This window comes from Ursus arctos, unplaced genomic scaffold, assembly GCF_023065955.2.
Source record: "Ursus arctos isolate Adak ecotype North America unplaced genomic scaffold, UrsArc2.0 scaffold_19, whole genome shotgun sequence".
In the NCBI taxonomy this organism is placed as follows: Eukaryota; Metazoa; Chordata; class Mammalia; order Carnivora; family Ursidae; genus Ursus; species Ursus arctos.
Genome location: NW_026622863.1, coordinates 24,619,997 through 24,635,580, shown reverse-complemented (window position 1 = coordinate 24,635,580; position 15,584 = coordinate 24,619,997). Strand labels below are relative to the sequence as shown.

Below are 15,584 nucleotides of genomic sequence, written 5' to 3'. Positions count from 1 at the left end.
AAACTCCTGCCCCGATCAAGATTCCTACATAAACTAATAAGCAACAGCAACCTTTCATTGGGAAAAGCAAAAACATAATGAGAGCTCCGTACTGCGGCTCAAGCAGGCAGGGTAGAACAAGAACATTTTGAGAAGAGCCTCCCAGCACCCTAGGTGTGACTCTAAGCACAAAATAACATCAGCCACCATTGGGGTAATTTGAAGCCTGTGGTAACCTGAAGGTAACCACAGCAACAACTAAACCCAAATCCAACTCAATTCCTGAACAGGTGGATTCACAATCCACACTGATGGCATGAAAGAAGAGGTATGTCCATTATGAGGCAAAAATATTATTTAACAGTGTCTTTGGATCTTCTACACATAATGTGCAGCATTCGATAAAAAGTACAAGACATACAAAAAGCAAGATAAAGCGAGTTATTGTCAAATGATCAAACCAACCAACAGGAGCAATGATTAGATGTTAAAACTATCAAACAGGGATTTAAAAATAACTATGATTAATATATTAAATAATCTAGATGAAAAGATGGACAACATAAATGAACACGTGGGTAATGCCAGTGAAGCAACGGAAACTATAAAAAAGAGTCAAATGAAAAAACATATTAGAAATGAAGAGTTTCCTTGATGGGCTTGATTAGCAGACAAGACACAACAAATGTAAAGATGGACTAACAGAAGTATCCAAATAGAAACACATAGCAAAAACGAATGAAAATTAGAAATTTTAAAATTAAAAAAAAAAAAACAAACCCAGCTGTAGGACAATACCAAATGGCTAACATATGTAAATGAAGTCTGAGAATGGACAGATAGAAATACTTGAAAGTATAAATGATCAAGAATTTTCCAAGACTAATGAAAACCAATGAAACTAATGAAAACTAATGAAATTTTCCAAAACTAATGAAAACTACAGATCAATCTTTCCAGAGAATCACATGCAGAGTTATTCTGAAAAAGGAAAAACTAACCAAAAAAACCCCACCTAGACACGGCATAGTCAGACTGTTGAAAAAAAGTTCATCCACCCTCTCAGCTACTTGCTCCCTGCTGACCTCAGCTTCACCTCTCTGGCTTCCCATCTGTCCCAGTCTATGGTCAGATTTGAGGTTCTCTGATCCATTTCTTTAGCTCTCTGGTTCCTCCAACATCACTTTATTCCCCAGTATATAACCTGTGCTCTTCCAAGTGTTACAGTATTTGTTCAGACAGGCTTTCCAGAACCTTCCTCATAAACTACATACCACGTTCTAATTCCAGTCCCAGGAGTAAGGCTCTAGATTTAAGGAGTAATCTTAAAAGGTCTGAAAACAAATGTCAACATAAAGCCAAAGTAAGAAGGTGATATTACCAGGTTTATAAATAATTCTTTTACTTGAGTTTAACTTAAGGGAAATGAAGCTAATTTTTACATAACAAATGTCTATGACATCAAAGAACATAACTCCAAACTTACTAGTTTAGCAGAATGTTTAAATAAATGCATGTTCAGCCTGCCAATTTCCCATAAAAGTAGAATAATTATTTCACAAAAACTAGTATCACTCTAAAGGCTAGGATTTGCCAGTGTGCTCTTAAAAATAAGTGCTTCTGAGAAAACTCTAAGGATTTGAGCCTTAAAAAATGAGAAACACTAAAATGTCCAATCTATTTCTTTGATCGACCCAAGATATTATAGTTGAGTCCCATTATTAAGGGTAGTTATATTCTATAAAGTTGCTGCAAATACTGAATTAGCAAACATTGCCCATAACGGAAATATAGGGTTGGGGTCTTGAGAACTTCCGGTCACATTTTCATCAACAATGTATAAGCTTGTTTTATGACTTTCTGTTTAAGGACACCTTATTTAATACATATTGTTGAGTCATTAACATTGAACTCATGGCCAACAGCACTGTAACTCATGCCTGAATGGAGCTTATCTAACACACATGTTCTCTCTGTGAGGCACATTACAGCCTTCTTGTGCTGAGGTACATTAGACAGCACATCAGCATTACACTTAGGGGGCATTTTAAAGAACACAATCACCAACAAAAAGCACAAAATGTGGGAAATGTTGCCCTAAATAGACCACACACAGGTGCACATGCACACACACATGTCTACACTATAAGCACTGAAAAACAAAGGTAGAGCATCAGCCTATCCTACCTCAGCTGGGAATGCACATGTAGGGTGACTCAAATTTTTCATCCATCTGTGCATGTTCACAAATAGCTACACAAGTACTGCAAGAACTGATTTGGGGGTTGTACATAAATTTTAGCAAATAGGCCAATTATTTGCAGATTACAAATTTGTGAATGAGGATCAACTGTGTCTCCACCTCAAACATCCCCCTTAGTGGCCCGACTTGATATATACTTTGAACCTCATCTCACCTTTCAATTTTCTTCCTATTCATCAACCTCAACTGTTTGTTTCTATGCATATTTTCTTCCTCCCTAATCAAGACTCAAGGGTCCTTATCCTAGCAATGCATTCACATGGATGAAACTGGGGGAGGCACATTCTGCCTCACACATAGACACCATCATGGACAGTACTTCCATACAGTTCATGATTTCTGCTATTTCAATAACATTCATACAAAACAAAACTTAGATTCACAGTATATTATCACCTTCTTCTTCGGCCTGCTAGTGTTTTCAGAAACTAAACCTTCTACTGAGAAAGCTTAAAGTGTAAGTTTCTGAGATAAGGATGATTACCTGGATCCTTTGCTTCTAAATTACTTAAGTCATTTATAATTTTTGAAGTTTAGGAAACCCTCAATAATTATTCCAACTCTACTTCACTTTGCTAAGAGCAATCTGATCAAATATTGCCACCCCTTGTTCTCCACAGAGAAATAGGAGGTCTCTGCTTTTCTTTGGTCATACAGAAGCTGTCCATAAAAATAGATATAGATAGAACTATGATTATTCACTGGTGAGCCAGTTTGTTTTTAACTGTTTGATTTAGTTCCCTCTATAACTGAGAAGGAATGGGAAACCAGGAAAACTAAAGCCCTCAAGTCTAAATACCCTAAGCTGCTTGAATAGAATCTTGCTCAAAGGTTCATAGGATACCTGCATATAAGCTGTCTCTAATATCACATACCTAAGGTTTGGAAGGAATCTTAAAGGTCTTCACCTCCTAAACTGTGGGCACCAGAGTAGGGATCAAGGGTGTTTTTGTTCAACATTGTGAGCCCAACATCAACACTTTGCCTAGCTCACCACAGACACTAAAAAATACTCAGTTATTTCTCAGCAATACATGATACATAAACATGTGGATGAATCTCAAAAACATGCTCAGTGAAACAATGCTTACACAAAAGACACATACCAGGTGATACCATTTATATGAAGACCTAGACTAGGCAAAATGACTCTATAGTGGAAAACAATCACAACAGTTGCTCTCCTTTTGGGGGTGAGGAGAGGATGTGGACTGGAGACTGCCTGGGGATTGTCTGAGGTGATAGATAATGTTCTACCTTTTGAAAGAGGTTTGGATACATAGCTGCATGCATCTGTCATAAGGGTCCTACACTTAAGTTGGTGCATTTCTTTGTATATATAACCTTTACTTCAATAGATATGTGATAAAAACAAGCATAGTAAAACGTTGTTAATAAGAAGAACTAGGTAGTAGGTATGTGGATTTTCACCTTAGAATTTTCTTTCAACTTTATTTTTTTTAAAGATTTTATTTATTTCAGAGAGAGACAGAGAGAGCGAGTGAGCAGGGACAGAGACAGAAGGAAAGGGAGAAGTAGGCTCCACGCTGATCAGGGAGCTCAACATGGGGCTCAATCCTGGGACCGTGACCTGAGCCAAAGGCAGACGCTTAACCGACTTTGCTGCATGATGGCCTCATCAAGTGGTCACTGAGGTCAGTCATATCCAAATGCCCATGGACTAGCTACATTAGAAGGACCTCGGGTGCTGATAAAAATGCAGATTCCAAACCACAGCCAGCCCTACTAAATCACAACTACTGGAGTACTTTCGACAAGCCTCTCCCCCAGGTTTTCTGGTGTGTGACCAGATTTGGGAGTGACAGATCTGGATTATATATAACTACTCCAATGATTAGAAAGTTCTCTTTTGGGTGGGCTCATTCATTTATGCAAAGCCCTATGCAAGTATTTTTTTTTTTTCCTTCGAGATTATAATCTGCCTTCTTGGCATCTTCCATTCATCTACTCTTTCTATTTGGGGAGTCATACACTAAATCCCTCTCCCTTATTATTATAGTTACAGCTTTCATTATCTGTGATTATTACACTGTATCAGGTAGCATGTTCTGTGCCACCTTTGATGTACATTACCTCACAGCAGCCTTTTAAGTTTCCTCTCCATGCCCACCCGTCATCTTCCTTCCTTTCCATACACCAAGCAACCATGGTAACTGCAACTACTGTGAAGTTTTTCTAATACACCTTCTAGTCTCCTCACCATCTTTTTCAGCAAGTGGTCACAAAGTAAACCTCTGTTATTTTACTCTGCTGTGAACAAGTAAAGATCTTTTTCTGAAAATAGGTTTTGGCCTAAGTGGATACTACATAACATATAGTATGGAATAAAATGGAAAAGAACTTTCGGCTACTTCACAGTTCTGCCTGACACCAGTTCTACTTAATGGGAGATAGTGTGTTCCTCTATTCAGCCAAATAAATGATTTCAAATGATCTGGAAACCACAGTTTCTACTATTTACAATTTAGACATGTTTGACTGAAATTAAAAATTAATCCTTTCAGCTGCCATATTTCATAAGCTAAAAAAATATTTGTATAATATCTCCATGTAGAATAACATCACCTCAAGGTCTGTTTAATTTTGCTTTTTTGAATAATATGTTCAAACACTCCTGCTAAATGCACAACTTGAAACAAGCCAGATTGAATGACTTTTTTTAAAGATTTGGGGAATGAAATCACCAAGTTACCTGTTTTTTTCCTACAGTCCACTTGCGATTTCTCAATTTCACAATTTTTACATGAAATATCATCATACTCTGCCATGAATCAGATAGACAACTATTTAAATTGCCTTATTATAACTGCCTTCAGTCCAACCTTCATAATAGTTGATATTCTTGGGTGGAACATATTTTTTCCATAGATCTGATGTTCTTGTTAATGTATTCATAAAGTGTTCTGTTAATGAGTTCATAAAATTTCTTCAATTGCCAATTTCAAAACTGGAGTGTTCTAAATTTCCAGCATACTTAGCCATTGCTTCGTTGAACCATGAAACTGCCAATTATTGGCCAAAACAGTTCAACCTAATACTAATTTATTTAATTTGGATTTTAAAAGATAAAACAGAAGTGCTGTCAATTAACAAACACTTTTCTCTTGAACACTTTCCTCTCTATTACAATCTGAACTATAATTTTGTACTATGGATATTCTTTCATCATTTTGAAAATATGTGTCTGAATCTGCCCTTAAGACTAACTTTTTCATCAGGGTGCCTGGGTGACTCTGTAGGTTGGGCATTGGACTCTTGATTTGGGTTCAGGTCATGATCTCAGGGTCATGAGATCAAGCCCCACATCCAGCTCGGCACTGGGTGTGGAGCGTGCTTAAGATTTTCTCTTTCCCTCTCTCCCTCCCTCTGCTCCTCTCCCTAACACTCTCTCTCTCTTCCTCCCGAATTAATTAATTAGGAAAAGACTAACTTTTCATCATTTTGACTCAGCAGTTCTTCAATAGCCACCCATTCCAAATTTGAGGGAACCACAGTTTACATGCAAAATCAATGATGACATTCAAAGGCAGGATGGACATAGACATGTTTTATTTTCTTCTAAATATTCTTTAAATTCTACTTCAAGTGGTTTTAACTAATTTTATATAGAAAGTGCTTATAATTTTCTTGCCGTGTGGCCCAGAGCCCTAAGGAATGCAGAAAAATTCAGCTCCTGCAAATATCAGGAACTGATAAAATAGAAAAAATTGTAAATGGTAAATAAAATCTTCCCATAATTACTTTTTGAATAACATCTAGTTATCAAGAAGATATGGACAGAGATTTCAGAAGAGTTTTATTTTGTATTTTATATTTTATCAATATAAAAAGGAAAATACTATCTAGAATAATTTACTATGAAATATTATTTTAACCAATACTCAAAGCTTAAATTTCTAACTTGCAAAGATTCCAAGAGATATGTGTTTATCTTTTACTGGTTAATTCCTTCCCAGACTAAACCAATATGAAATACTTCTCATTTTCCATATTGCATGCTATTACCATTCACTTGACCCTCATGCGGTCTTGTCTTACTAATTTTGATACATATATAATCTCATCTACTAATTGAGTACTCCTTAAGGAGAAAGACTATGTCTTAAGTATCTTTGTTTCTCTCTCAAAGTGTTGTACACTGGAAACATCCTTGCACACCAGAACTTCTGTCTCTTGTTTAAATCAACTATTTTTTTCCCTTGACCACTGCAATTGTTCCCATCTGCATCCTTCATGTTTTATCTCTGCTATTTCTAGAGAGGTAATGGCTAAACAATATACAGCGGTCTGGGTACTGGCAGACCATAGTTTTATTCCAAACCTCTAACTCAGGTGATACACAGATTCAGGCACTTGAAGCAGCTGTGTTCGGTGCAATCATAGAATGTATATAGGTACTACATTTATGAGAAACTAATCAAGTATTAGCTCAAAATACCCAATGGCCAGTTAAGATATTCCAGGTCTTAATTTTAGTAATATAAAAATATTTAATATTGTTAATCTTTCAGAACTATTATTAAGATCTATGTATGAATTGAGTCACTTTGCTAAAAAAATTCACTCACTGTGGAAAGATATAAACCTAGGAAATTCAAGTTTTTGGTTTTGTTTCTGTTTGTTTTTTTTTTTAGAAGGGGTGTGGGGCAGCGGGAGAGGGAGAGAGAGAATCTTAATAGAGCCTGACATGGGGCTCATTCTCACGACCATGAGGTCATGACCTGAGCTGAAATCAAGAGTCCAACACTCAACCAACTAAGCTACCCAGGTGCCCAGAAATTCAAGGGTTTTTTTTGTTTGTTTTTTTTTTTTTTTGTTTTTTACAAGCTCTAAGGGAATTTCCATGAGTGATAACTTTAAATGAGCACCCAAATAGTTTCTGCCTTAATTTTTATTATTACTGTCAAGTAGAACATGCACAGATTTCCAAGGCTGAAATCTAAGGCAATTGTTGAGGTAATTAAAGTTAAAAATCATAATAATCATCTAAATAATTTAAATTATATATTGATTATTATCTCAATGTGGACTCCTGGGCCTGAGGTTCACTTCCTGTTTCTATCACTATCTTAAGCTGGGTGGACTTGGAATAGTAATTTAGTCTCTCCAACTGTGTTTTCTCATATCTAGATAAACTCCCACTACACGTACATCTACTTTGGAGATCTTGAAAAATTACAACAGGGTCTCTCAACCTTGGCACTGACATTTGGGGCCTGATAATTCTTTGTTGCAATTCTGCACATTGTAGGACTTTCAGCAACATGCCTGGTCTCTACCCACAAGATGCCAAGAGCATGTACACACACACACACACACACACACACACACACACACACACACCACAGTTCTAACAATCAGAAAAGTCTCTAGACATTGCCAAATGTCCTTTTTTGGGGGAGTGGTTGGCCAAAGTCACCCCCATCCCCAGTTGAGAATGACTGAATTGTTTACATAAAAGCCTTCATTTAGACATGAAATATATACAGATTACTTAGTATGTGCCAGACACTGTGGCCAAGTCAAATAAAACGTGATTCATGTCCTCAAATAGTTTACAGCAAAGTAGGGCAGACACATAAACAAATCAATATTTGCAGTGATGGCGGTTTGGGAGCCTGTTGGGGAGGAGGGATAGGGAGCATAACATTTAGATATTAAAGAGTAGAAGCCACAGGAATTGGTGATTAAATAGATGTGGGAGACAAGTAAAGAGAGGAGGAAAAATAAACGTCAACAATGGTTTGTTATTTAGTACCTAAGTCAAGGAGTTTTTCCACAAAAATAGGAACATTTCCCAGAAGAAAATTCACACCACCTAAGTGTTCATAAAATAAATACGGACTTCATTGTGACTGCTTGAATTTTAACCAGTGGGAGAAGACACTTAGACAAATTACTCCATTTCTTCGATCCAATTTGTGCTACTATCATCAGAATTATCAAGACCAGGGGAGCCTGGGTGGCTCAGTCAGTTAAGCGTCTGCCTTCAGCTCAGGTTATGATCCCAGGGTCCTAGGATCAAGCCCCACAACGAGCTCCCTGCTCAACAGGGAGTCTGCTTCTCCCCCCCACCCCCACTCATGCTTGCTCTTTCTTTCTCCCTCTGTGAAATTAATAAACAAAATCTTAAAAAAAAATTATCAAGACCAGCAGGGGTTGATGAATTCCCATTCCCTCTGTAACTGCATTATCAAGGTCCACAAAAATGGCAGCAATGTGGTAAGGAACAACATATATCATTTATAGTTTATTTCATTCACTGAAGAACACATCATTTTAACATTATCTGAGAGTTTTATTTGATACCAGCTTTGAAAGCCCAAGTCAAATGCTTCTGTCCCAATATCAGAAGAAAATAAAAGTTAAACCAGGATAAGAAACCACCTTTCCCCACAACAATGGAGACGTGTCGCTTTTCAGAATACTATCTGCGTGTCAGATCTGCACAGAGGCAACTCAATTAGTTCCCCCTTGCTATGGTACAGCAGGGCAAACAACTATCCCTTTATCTCATGGCACCTTCTAGTTTGTATGAAACCAGGATAGTGTCATTTCAAGACACATAACACATCATTCATTAGAGGAAAGCTAGTTAGAGGCTGCTAATGGGACCCTCTGGCTTCTGGTCCTGCTGAGGTATTTGGAGGAGTTCCAAGTACCTAACCACATTGATGAAATTTTCAGATGAAATTTTCTTTGCAAATACATGTTACCAAACACCCCAAAATATATGAAAGCCATCTTAGTTTTTAGAGTTTACAAGCCTCCTGACAATAGAATTCTGTGTGGAAATATCTAAATTCAAGTAACAAAGACAATTTGAGAGGACCAAAAATAGAAACCATTATTGGCATATTAAAACATTTTAGTTACTTAAGAATTCACATTTCTAAGAAAAGCAGCCTTATTAAGCGACATTTGCTCAATAGGCAATTTTCCCCCATTTAATTTTCATAAATACATCCCGTTGAAATGTATTTCCCCTAACAAAGACTGCACATTAACAATAAATGATACATCTTCAAATTTTAATTAATGTCAAGAGCTTTATTTTGCTTCCAAGCAACTTACAGAAACATGTTATTAATATAATTTAATTTAAGGGGTAGGCATTTGTTTTCTATTTTTAAAAAGGTGGTTCTGAAATTCTGGCCCTGTCAACATCATTTAAACATTCTCGTTCCATGCCTCAATATAATAAATTAAATCAGCATTTTAATTGTGCCCATGCTTTGTGGTTCCTGGAAGTACAAAAAGATTCTCTATGAGCACACGATATCCCCCAAAGAAAAACCCTATTGAGTGATTAATTGCTAGTCTGGAAGATATAAATATGTCTCTCAATAAAGATAGTATGGACTGCAGAAAGCTCTAGCCTCATACGTCCCTGTCGGACACCTTAATTTAGGAGATAGCCTTCTAATTCAAAAAGATTCTGGCTCCAGCATTCATGGACAACTCCACCATGATACACCACCCCTCTACTCAACAGCATGTTTATTTTAACTAGCATCATTTTGTACATGCACAGGTATCAGAGGGAAATTGGGCTTTTATGTGTACACATATAAATCTCTAGGTGTTTCTGCTCCTTAAGAAAGGAAGAACTACAAACAATGGAGAATAACCTTAAGTCTTTTTAAAGTACCATCTTTACATACAGTATTTTGGGTTACACCCTGATACCACTAATGCTTCATTCTGAGTTAAAGGATTGGCAGAGACTATTCTTTAATAAACTAAGACATGAACCAGCACTTGAATTTGGCTACGCCTGAACCAAGTAGCTGCCATTATCACTAGAAGGGAGAAAAGCTTAGAGAAAGGACTTACTGGCCATTTCCCCTTACCTCCAAATAGTAAACACAAGAATTGATCTAACTTCTAGAACTGTTTCAACAAGACCAAAGTAAGACCAATTATACCAATCGTTTAAACAAGAAATTGCAAATTCAACTAATTTGAAAACAGAGATGAATACCAGAAGTCAAGACTAGAAACTGGCTCTTTTAAATTGGAGAAATGTCATGCGTAGCTTTTTTAGTTAATGCGTTGTATTCATGATCATGGCATTCATTGCCGAACTAAAAACCACATCTCCTTCACCCGACCATGTTTTTTTAAAAAGGGCATCAGGGAGCAAAATTATCACAGATCATCGTGGCCAGTCTAGAAATCTCGGTATCACTATTTCTCATCATTCCATTTCAAACAAGATGAAAGAAAGGCTCCCTAAAAAGCCAATACAAGTTTGGCCAAGAAGAAAAAAAAAAAGTCATTCATATTCATACTTCTACTCTATTGCTATTTGTACTCTAGCTGACCTTGTCAAAGAGAGATTTTGAGCATGATCATCACATATAATGCCAAGGATTAAATCGCTCATCAAACAGTTGGGAGTTCTGCGGAGACAGCAAAAATGGCCACAGTATTTTAGCACCTCCCATCAAGAGGTACAGCATATTTTTCGACCCCTTGAATTTGGAGTGGTTTTGTAGCTTGGGCCCATAAAATGCACAAAAATGGCAACATACCAATCCTGAGCCTAGGCCTCAAAAGGCCTTGCAGCTTCCATCCTCAAACTGTACCCACCATGGGAACAGACCCAAGCTAGCCTGTTAGAGATTAAGAGCCCATGAGGCAAATAGCCCCAGTCATCCCACCCCAGATGTGGCCACCAAAAACCAGTAAGCCCCAGCAACCTATCAGCTGACTCTACATGCATAAGCAAGCCCAGCCAGGATTAGCCAAGCTTATCCTACACCAAAAAATTGCCCAGTTTAACCCAATCAACACTGTCAACCTGCAATATTATGAGCTTAAATAAAGAGGTATTTTTTAAGCCACTAAGTTTTGGGGTTGTTAGGGAGAAATAGCCTCTTAACTAAATCTGCTCAGACTCTATGCTCCAATTCAAGTTTCCCGCCATGTCTATAGCCTTTACCAGGTACTAGTGTACATACTCTGTTTACCTAGTTGTTTCTGGTTTTTGTTTTTTGGGTTTTTTTTTTTTTGAAGTTTTATCTGTTTACTTGAAAGAGAGAAAGAGATACATAGGGCGTGAGCAAGGGGAGGGGCTGAGGGAGAAGGAGATGAGGAAACTCCCCGCTGAGCACAGAGGCCAAAGCAGGCTCAGTCTCACAACCCTGAGATCATGACCTAACCTGAAATCAACAGTTGGACACTTAAGCGACTGAGCCACCCAGTTGCCCTAACTTAATTCCTTTTTTTTTTTTTTTTAAAGATTTCATTTATTTGAAAGAGAGAGAGAGCATGAACAGGGGCAGAGGGAGAGGGAAACAGAAACAGACTCCTGGCAGAGCTGACAGCCTAATGCAGGGCTTGGGGGCTCAATCCCAGGACCTGAGCTGAAGGCAGACGGTTACCCAACTAAGTCAACCAGCTCCCACCGCCCCCAACCTAGCTCCTTTTGATACCATTTTTTTCTTTAACAAAATGTAGTGCTTAGCTAAATAATGCCCATTATGATTTTCTAAGGTATATCTAAGTATTTTTGATTCACATATAAATGCCCTGAAGGCAGAAACATATTTTACATTTATTTTGTATTTTCTGATATAGATATTACATAAATACTTGTTGGTTTGATTTGAAAATAGCTGAAGTTTGCAAGACCTTTAAATTCCATAAGCTATACTTAGCTTATTTGTAACATGTCAGTATTGTTAGCCTATTTCAACACAAAAAAGATTGAGTAATTTTTAAGATTTCACATTTTACAAATGTAACGAATTTCATAAGAAAACAAACTAGTTAAAATTTAATACTTCTACATATAGCAAAAGATACAAAAACACAATTAAGACCACGACTAGAGAAAATAGCTATCATATATTTAACCAAGAGCTAAAATCCCTAATATACAAAGAGCTCCCATAAAGCAATAGAAAAAGATAAACAACCCAAAATAAAACCAAGGGAAAGATATAAATGGCGTATTCAGAAGAAGGAAAACAAACCTGTGAAAAGATGCTTAATCTCACAATCAGGAAACATAAATTATAATAAGGAGATGCTTATCCATCAAATCATCAGAAATTAATAAAATTAAATAAGATCAAGTAGCAGTGACTATATAGGGAAATAGGCCTTGTTACACAGTCTTGATAGGAGTATAAAGTGTTATAGCTTTTAGGAATACAGTTGGGCCATATCTTTCAAAATGTTATGGGGCACATGCCTTTTGAACCAAAAAGATTCACTGAAACCTTCTTTTTAGAATTAAAAAACTGGAAAGCTGAATAATCATCAATACTCTTAAGTTAAATATTGATTCATCCCTCTATGGCAAGTACCCAAAAATTTAAGAGAATCTGATACAGTTCTATGCACTGACGTGAAAAGATTAAGAAATTTATAGTTGAAAAGGCAGGCTGCCAAAGAATAATATAATGCCATTTTTTAAAAAATAGTAAGTATATAAATGCACAGAAAGAAGGGTAGAATATATTTAAAAAGCCACAATTAGTGTGGTTGCAAGAGTGGAGGAAGACAATTTACTTTCTTCTCTATCATTTGCATTTCCCAGAAGCACTGATTTATGTGACTGGTGTAGAATGTGTTTTAGCACACATACCTGGGCAGCAGAAAGGGGCAGAGCATAGACGGAGTCATGTAAGGAGCCAGAGAAAGAGCTGTGCCTTCATGGAGGAAGCCTCCACTTTCACCCTGGTTCAAAGCAGCGGAGTGAAGGGCATCGCACACAGATGGGAGCAGAAACTAGCACTGGGCGCCCTTGTAACATGACTGCCTCAATGGCAGAGGAGATAATGAGCCGTCAGCTGCACTGGGGACCCTGTGTTTCGCCTCTTGGAACCACACAGGGCAACCTCCCGGAATCTGGAATTAAGAGAAACAAGATGAGCCTCTGAAAGTTAAACGTGAACATCAATACAAACTGGATCAGAGGAGAGAGAAAAGAGGCCGCCTGAAATACTAACAAAGTCAGCAGTTACCAATCACCAAGTGATCTTCTACGCCCAGCACCAAGGACTTTCACACACTGTCTCTCAGTTAATCATCACAACCCTTAGTTTTTTGTTCTGTTTTCAAAGATTTTATTTATTTATTTGAGAGAGGGAGCACAAGTGGGGTGAGGGGCAGAGGCAGAAGCAGACTCCCCACTGAGCAGGGAGTCAGGCCTGATGTGGGGCTCGATCCCGAAACCCTGGGATCATGACCTGAGCTGAAGGCAGACACTTAACTGAGCCACTCAGACACCCCAACCCTTAGTTGTTTTTAATTTACTGAAGGCAAAATGAGCTTAGGGAGGTTAACTAAATTAGCAAGGGTAAAATTACATGAGGCACTGCCAAGGCAGCTGTGTTTAATTCAGCACCTATGTTCTTAACGAACATATGCTCTCTCCCGTAACAGTGGCAGAAAGGCCTCTGGGTCAGCAATACTTGACTGTATCCTTGCTGTATGTATCAATATAGCCAAGAATAAAATCCATCAATTAAAAAAAGCATTCTTAGCCATAGAAGCAAAGAACAAAGGGTTCCAGACCAGCATAGGTGATAATGGTGCGTATTCAAATATTTCCAGAGCAGCAATAACTCTGATCCAAGGATCCATTTGGTTCAAGTAGCAGGCCAAATATTGGCCACAAAATTTACACAAGAAATCAGTTTTTTCAACCCATCAGGATAAAGGCCAGGGCCCCAGACTATAGATTCACCAAGGTAACATCACCTCTGGAGACCTCTTAAAAAAACACACAGTTCCTCCATGGGTCCTCGGTAAGCCGATTTCCCCCCATTTGGAAACTCTTTGGTATATTTCCACCATCTTTTGCTGTTTTAGGCCTGGTTTGAATTCACACAAGGTACTGATGAAGAATATGTATCAAATCTATCACAAATGTAGGTCAACTGGATTCTCCCAGGTTCTCCCACAGACCCAGAGATAATACATAAAAAATTGGGGCAAGTGGAGCGAAAGAAAGAAGTTGTAGCAAAAAGTACTGTGTCCTTGAGCTTAAGGAATGGATTTATTAAACAATTCTGGCAGAACACACTCATACAAAATTCATGGACAATTTTATCTGGAGATTTTTTTTTAAGAATGGTTTCCACTACTTTACACAAAAAATTTGAACACCAGTGACATAGAAGGAGAGAATGGCTGATCCAGTTTAGTCAAGTAATGACTATTGTTTCGTTGGAAATCAATTTGCAGGCATCCGTGGCTATGGTTGATTGAAATATGTGGTTGGCAAATGGATTCCAAGGAGTTCTCCAGAGTGGCCCTATCCCAGTATTCGCCGAAGGGTCTGACTCACAACAGTAGAGAAGCCCTCCTAACTAAAACCCTCACTCCAAACTTCAATCCTAAATAGATGTACATTTTTTAGGCATTGTGATGGGCACAAAGCGAATGAAGAGCGTTTTGGATATACTAAGCAATTCCTTTTGAATGGAAGCCCCTATCAGGAGGCAGTGGTAGTTACCAATATGGGCTCTGGAGCTGAGCCACCAAGTTCAAACCCAAGAGCTACTCCTTAGTAGCTGTGTGGTCTCAGGAATTACATAACCTCTCTAAGCATCTCAAATGATATAAGTAAAATAACAATCACATATGAGTACTGTGAGGATTAAATGTCTGTCAAGTGCTTTGTATTGAGGCTAGCACAGAGTAAGTCTCCTCAATTGTCAGTTTATATATTATCACAGTGGGAACAAAGATTTGAAGATGAAATAGAAAGTGGTTTGGAGAACAGAAAGCAGTCCAACAGAGGGAAGGCATGAAGCAAGCATGAAATAAGGAGCGTAAACAGGGGAGATGGGGACTAAAGGAGATTTTGTGATTTTCTTAGATTTGGGCCTCACTCCATAGGGTTGTTTAGTAATTCATTCATGCAGAAAAAATATCTGCTAAGAGCTAATTCTATGCCAAGAACCACTGTAGTGGAAGAAATAAGAAGGCAGATAATAAGGCAAGATTCCTACCCTTAAACAAATCTATTTGTTCAGAAACAAAGACAAATAATTACAATCCTAAGAATAGGGTTACAATAGAAGTATGCATAAAATGTTATGGGAGCACAGAGGATACAGTGACTACGTTTGACAAAGAAGGGAGAGATCTTCCCAAAACTATCAACAGTTGGTCATAGAGGGGATTACCCAAAAAATGACAAGAGATATTTACTAAATCTAACCAGTATTTCTACTCACTCAGGAAGTTTAGAATAGCTGGGATTCTAACCTATTTTGTACTTCCTTGCATCAGGCTGAACCTAAAGCAATGGACCCTAAAAATCTGCTTCCTCAGACTCCACAGTCTTCTTCAAAAT

General features: G+C 37.8%; 1 protein-coding gene across 1 annotated transcript in view; it reads right to left on the bottom strand.

Annotated features, from left to right (window-relative positions):
• Positions 1 to 15,584, bottom strand: part of ZFHX3 (zinc finger homeobox 3) — a 1,297,849-nt gene that overhangs the window by 1,212,382 nt on the left and 69,883 nt on the right. Inside the window, exon 3 of the mRNA XM_057314209.1 lies at positions 12,864 to 13,126. The gene's annotated coding sequence lies outside the window, so the exon portion shown is untranslated. The remainder of the gene's footprint in view (positions 1 to 12,863; positions 13,127 to 15,584) is intronic.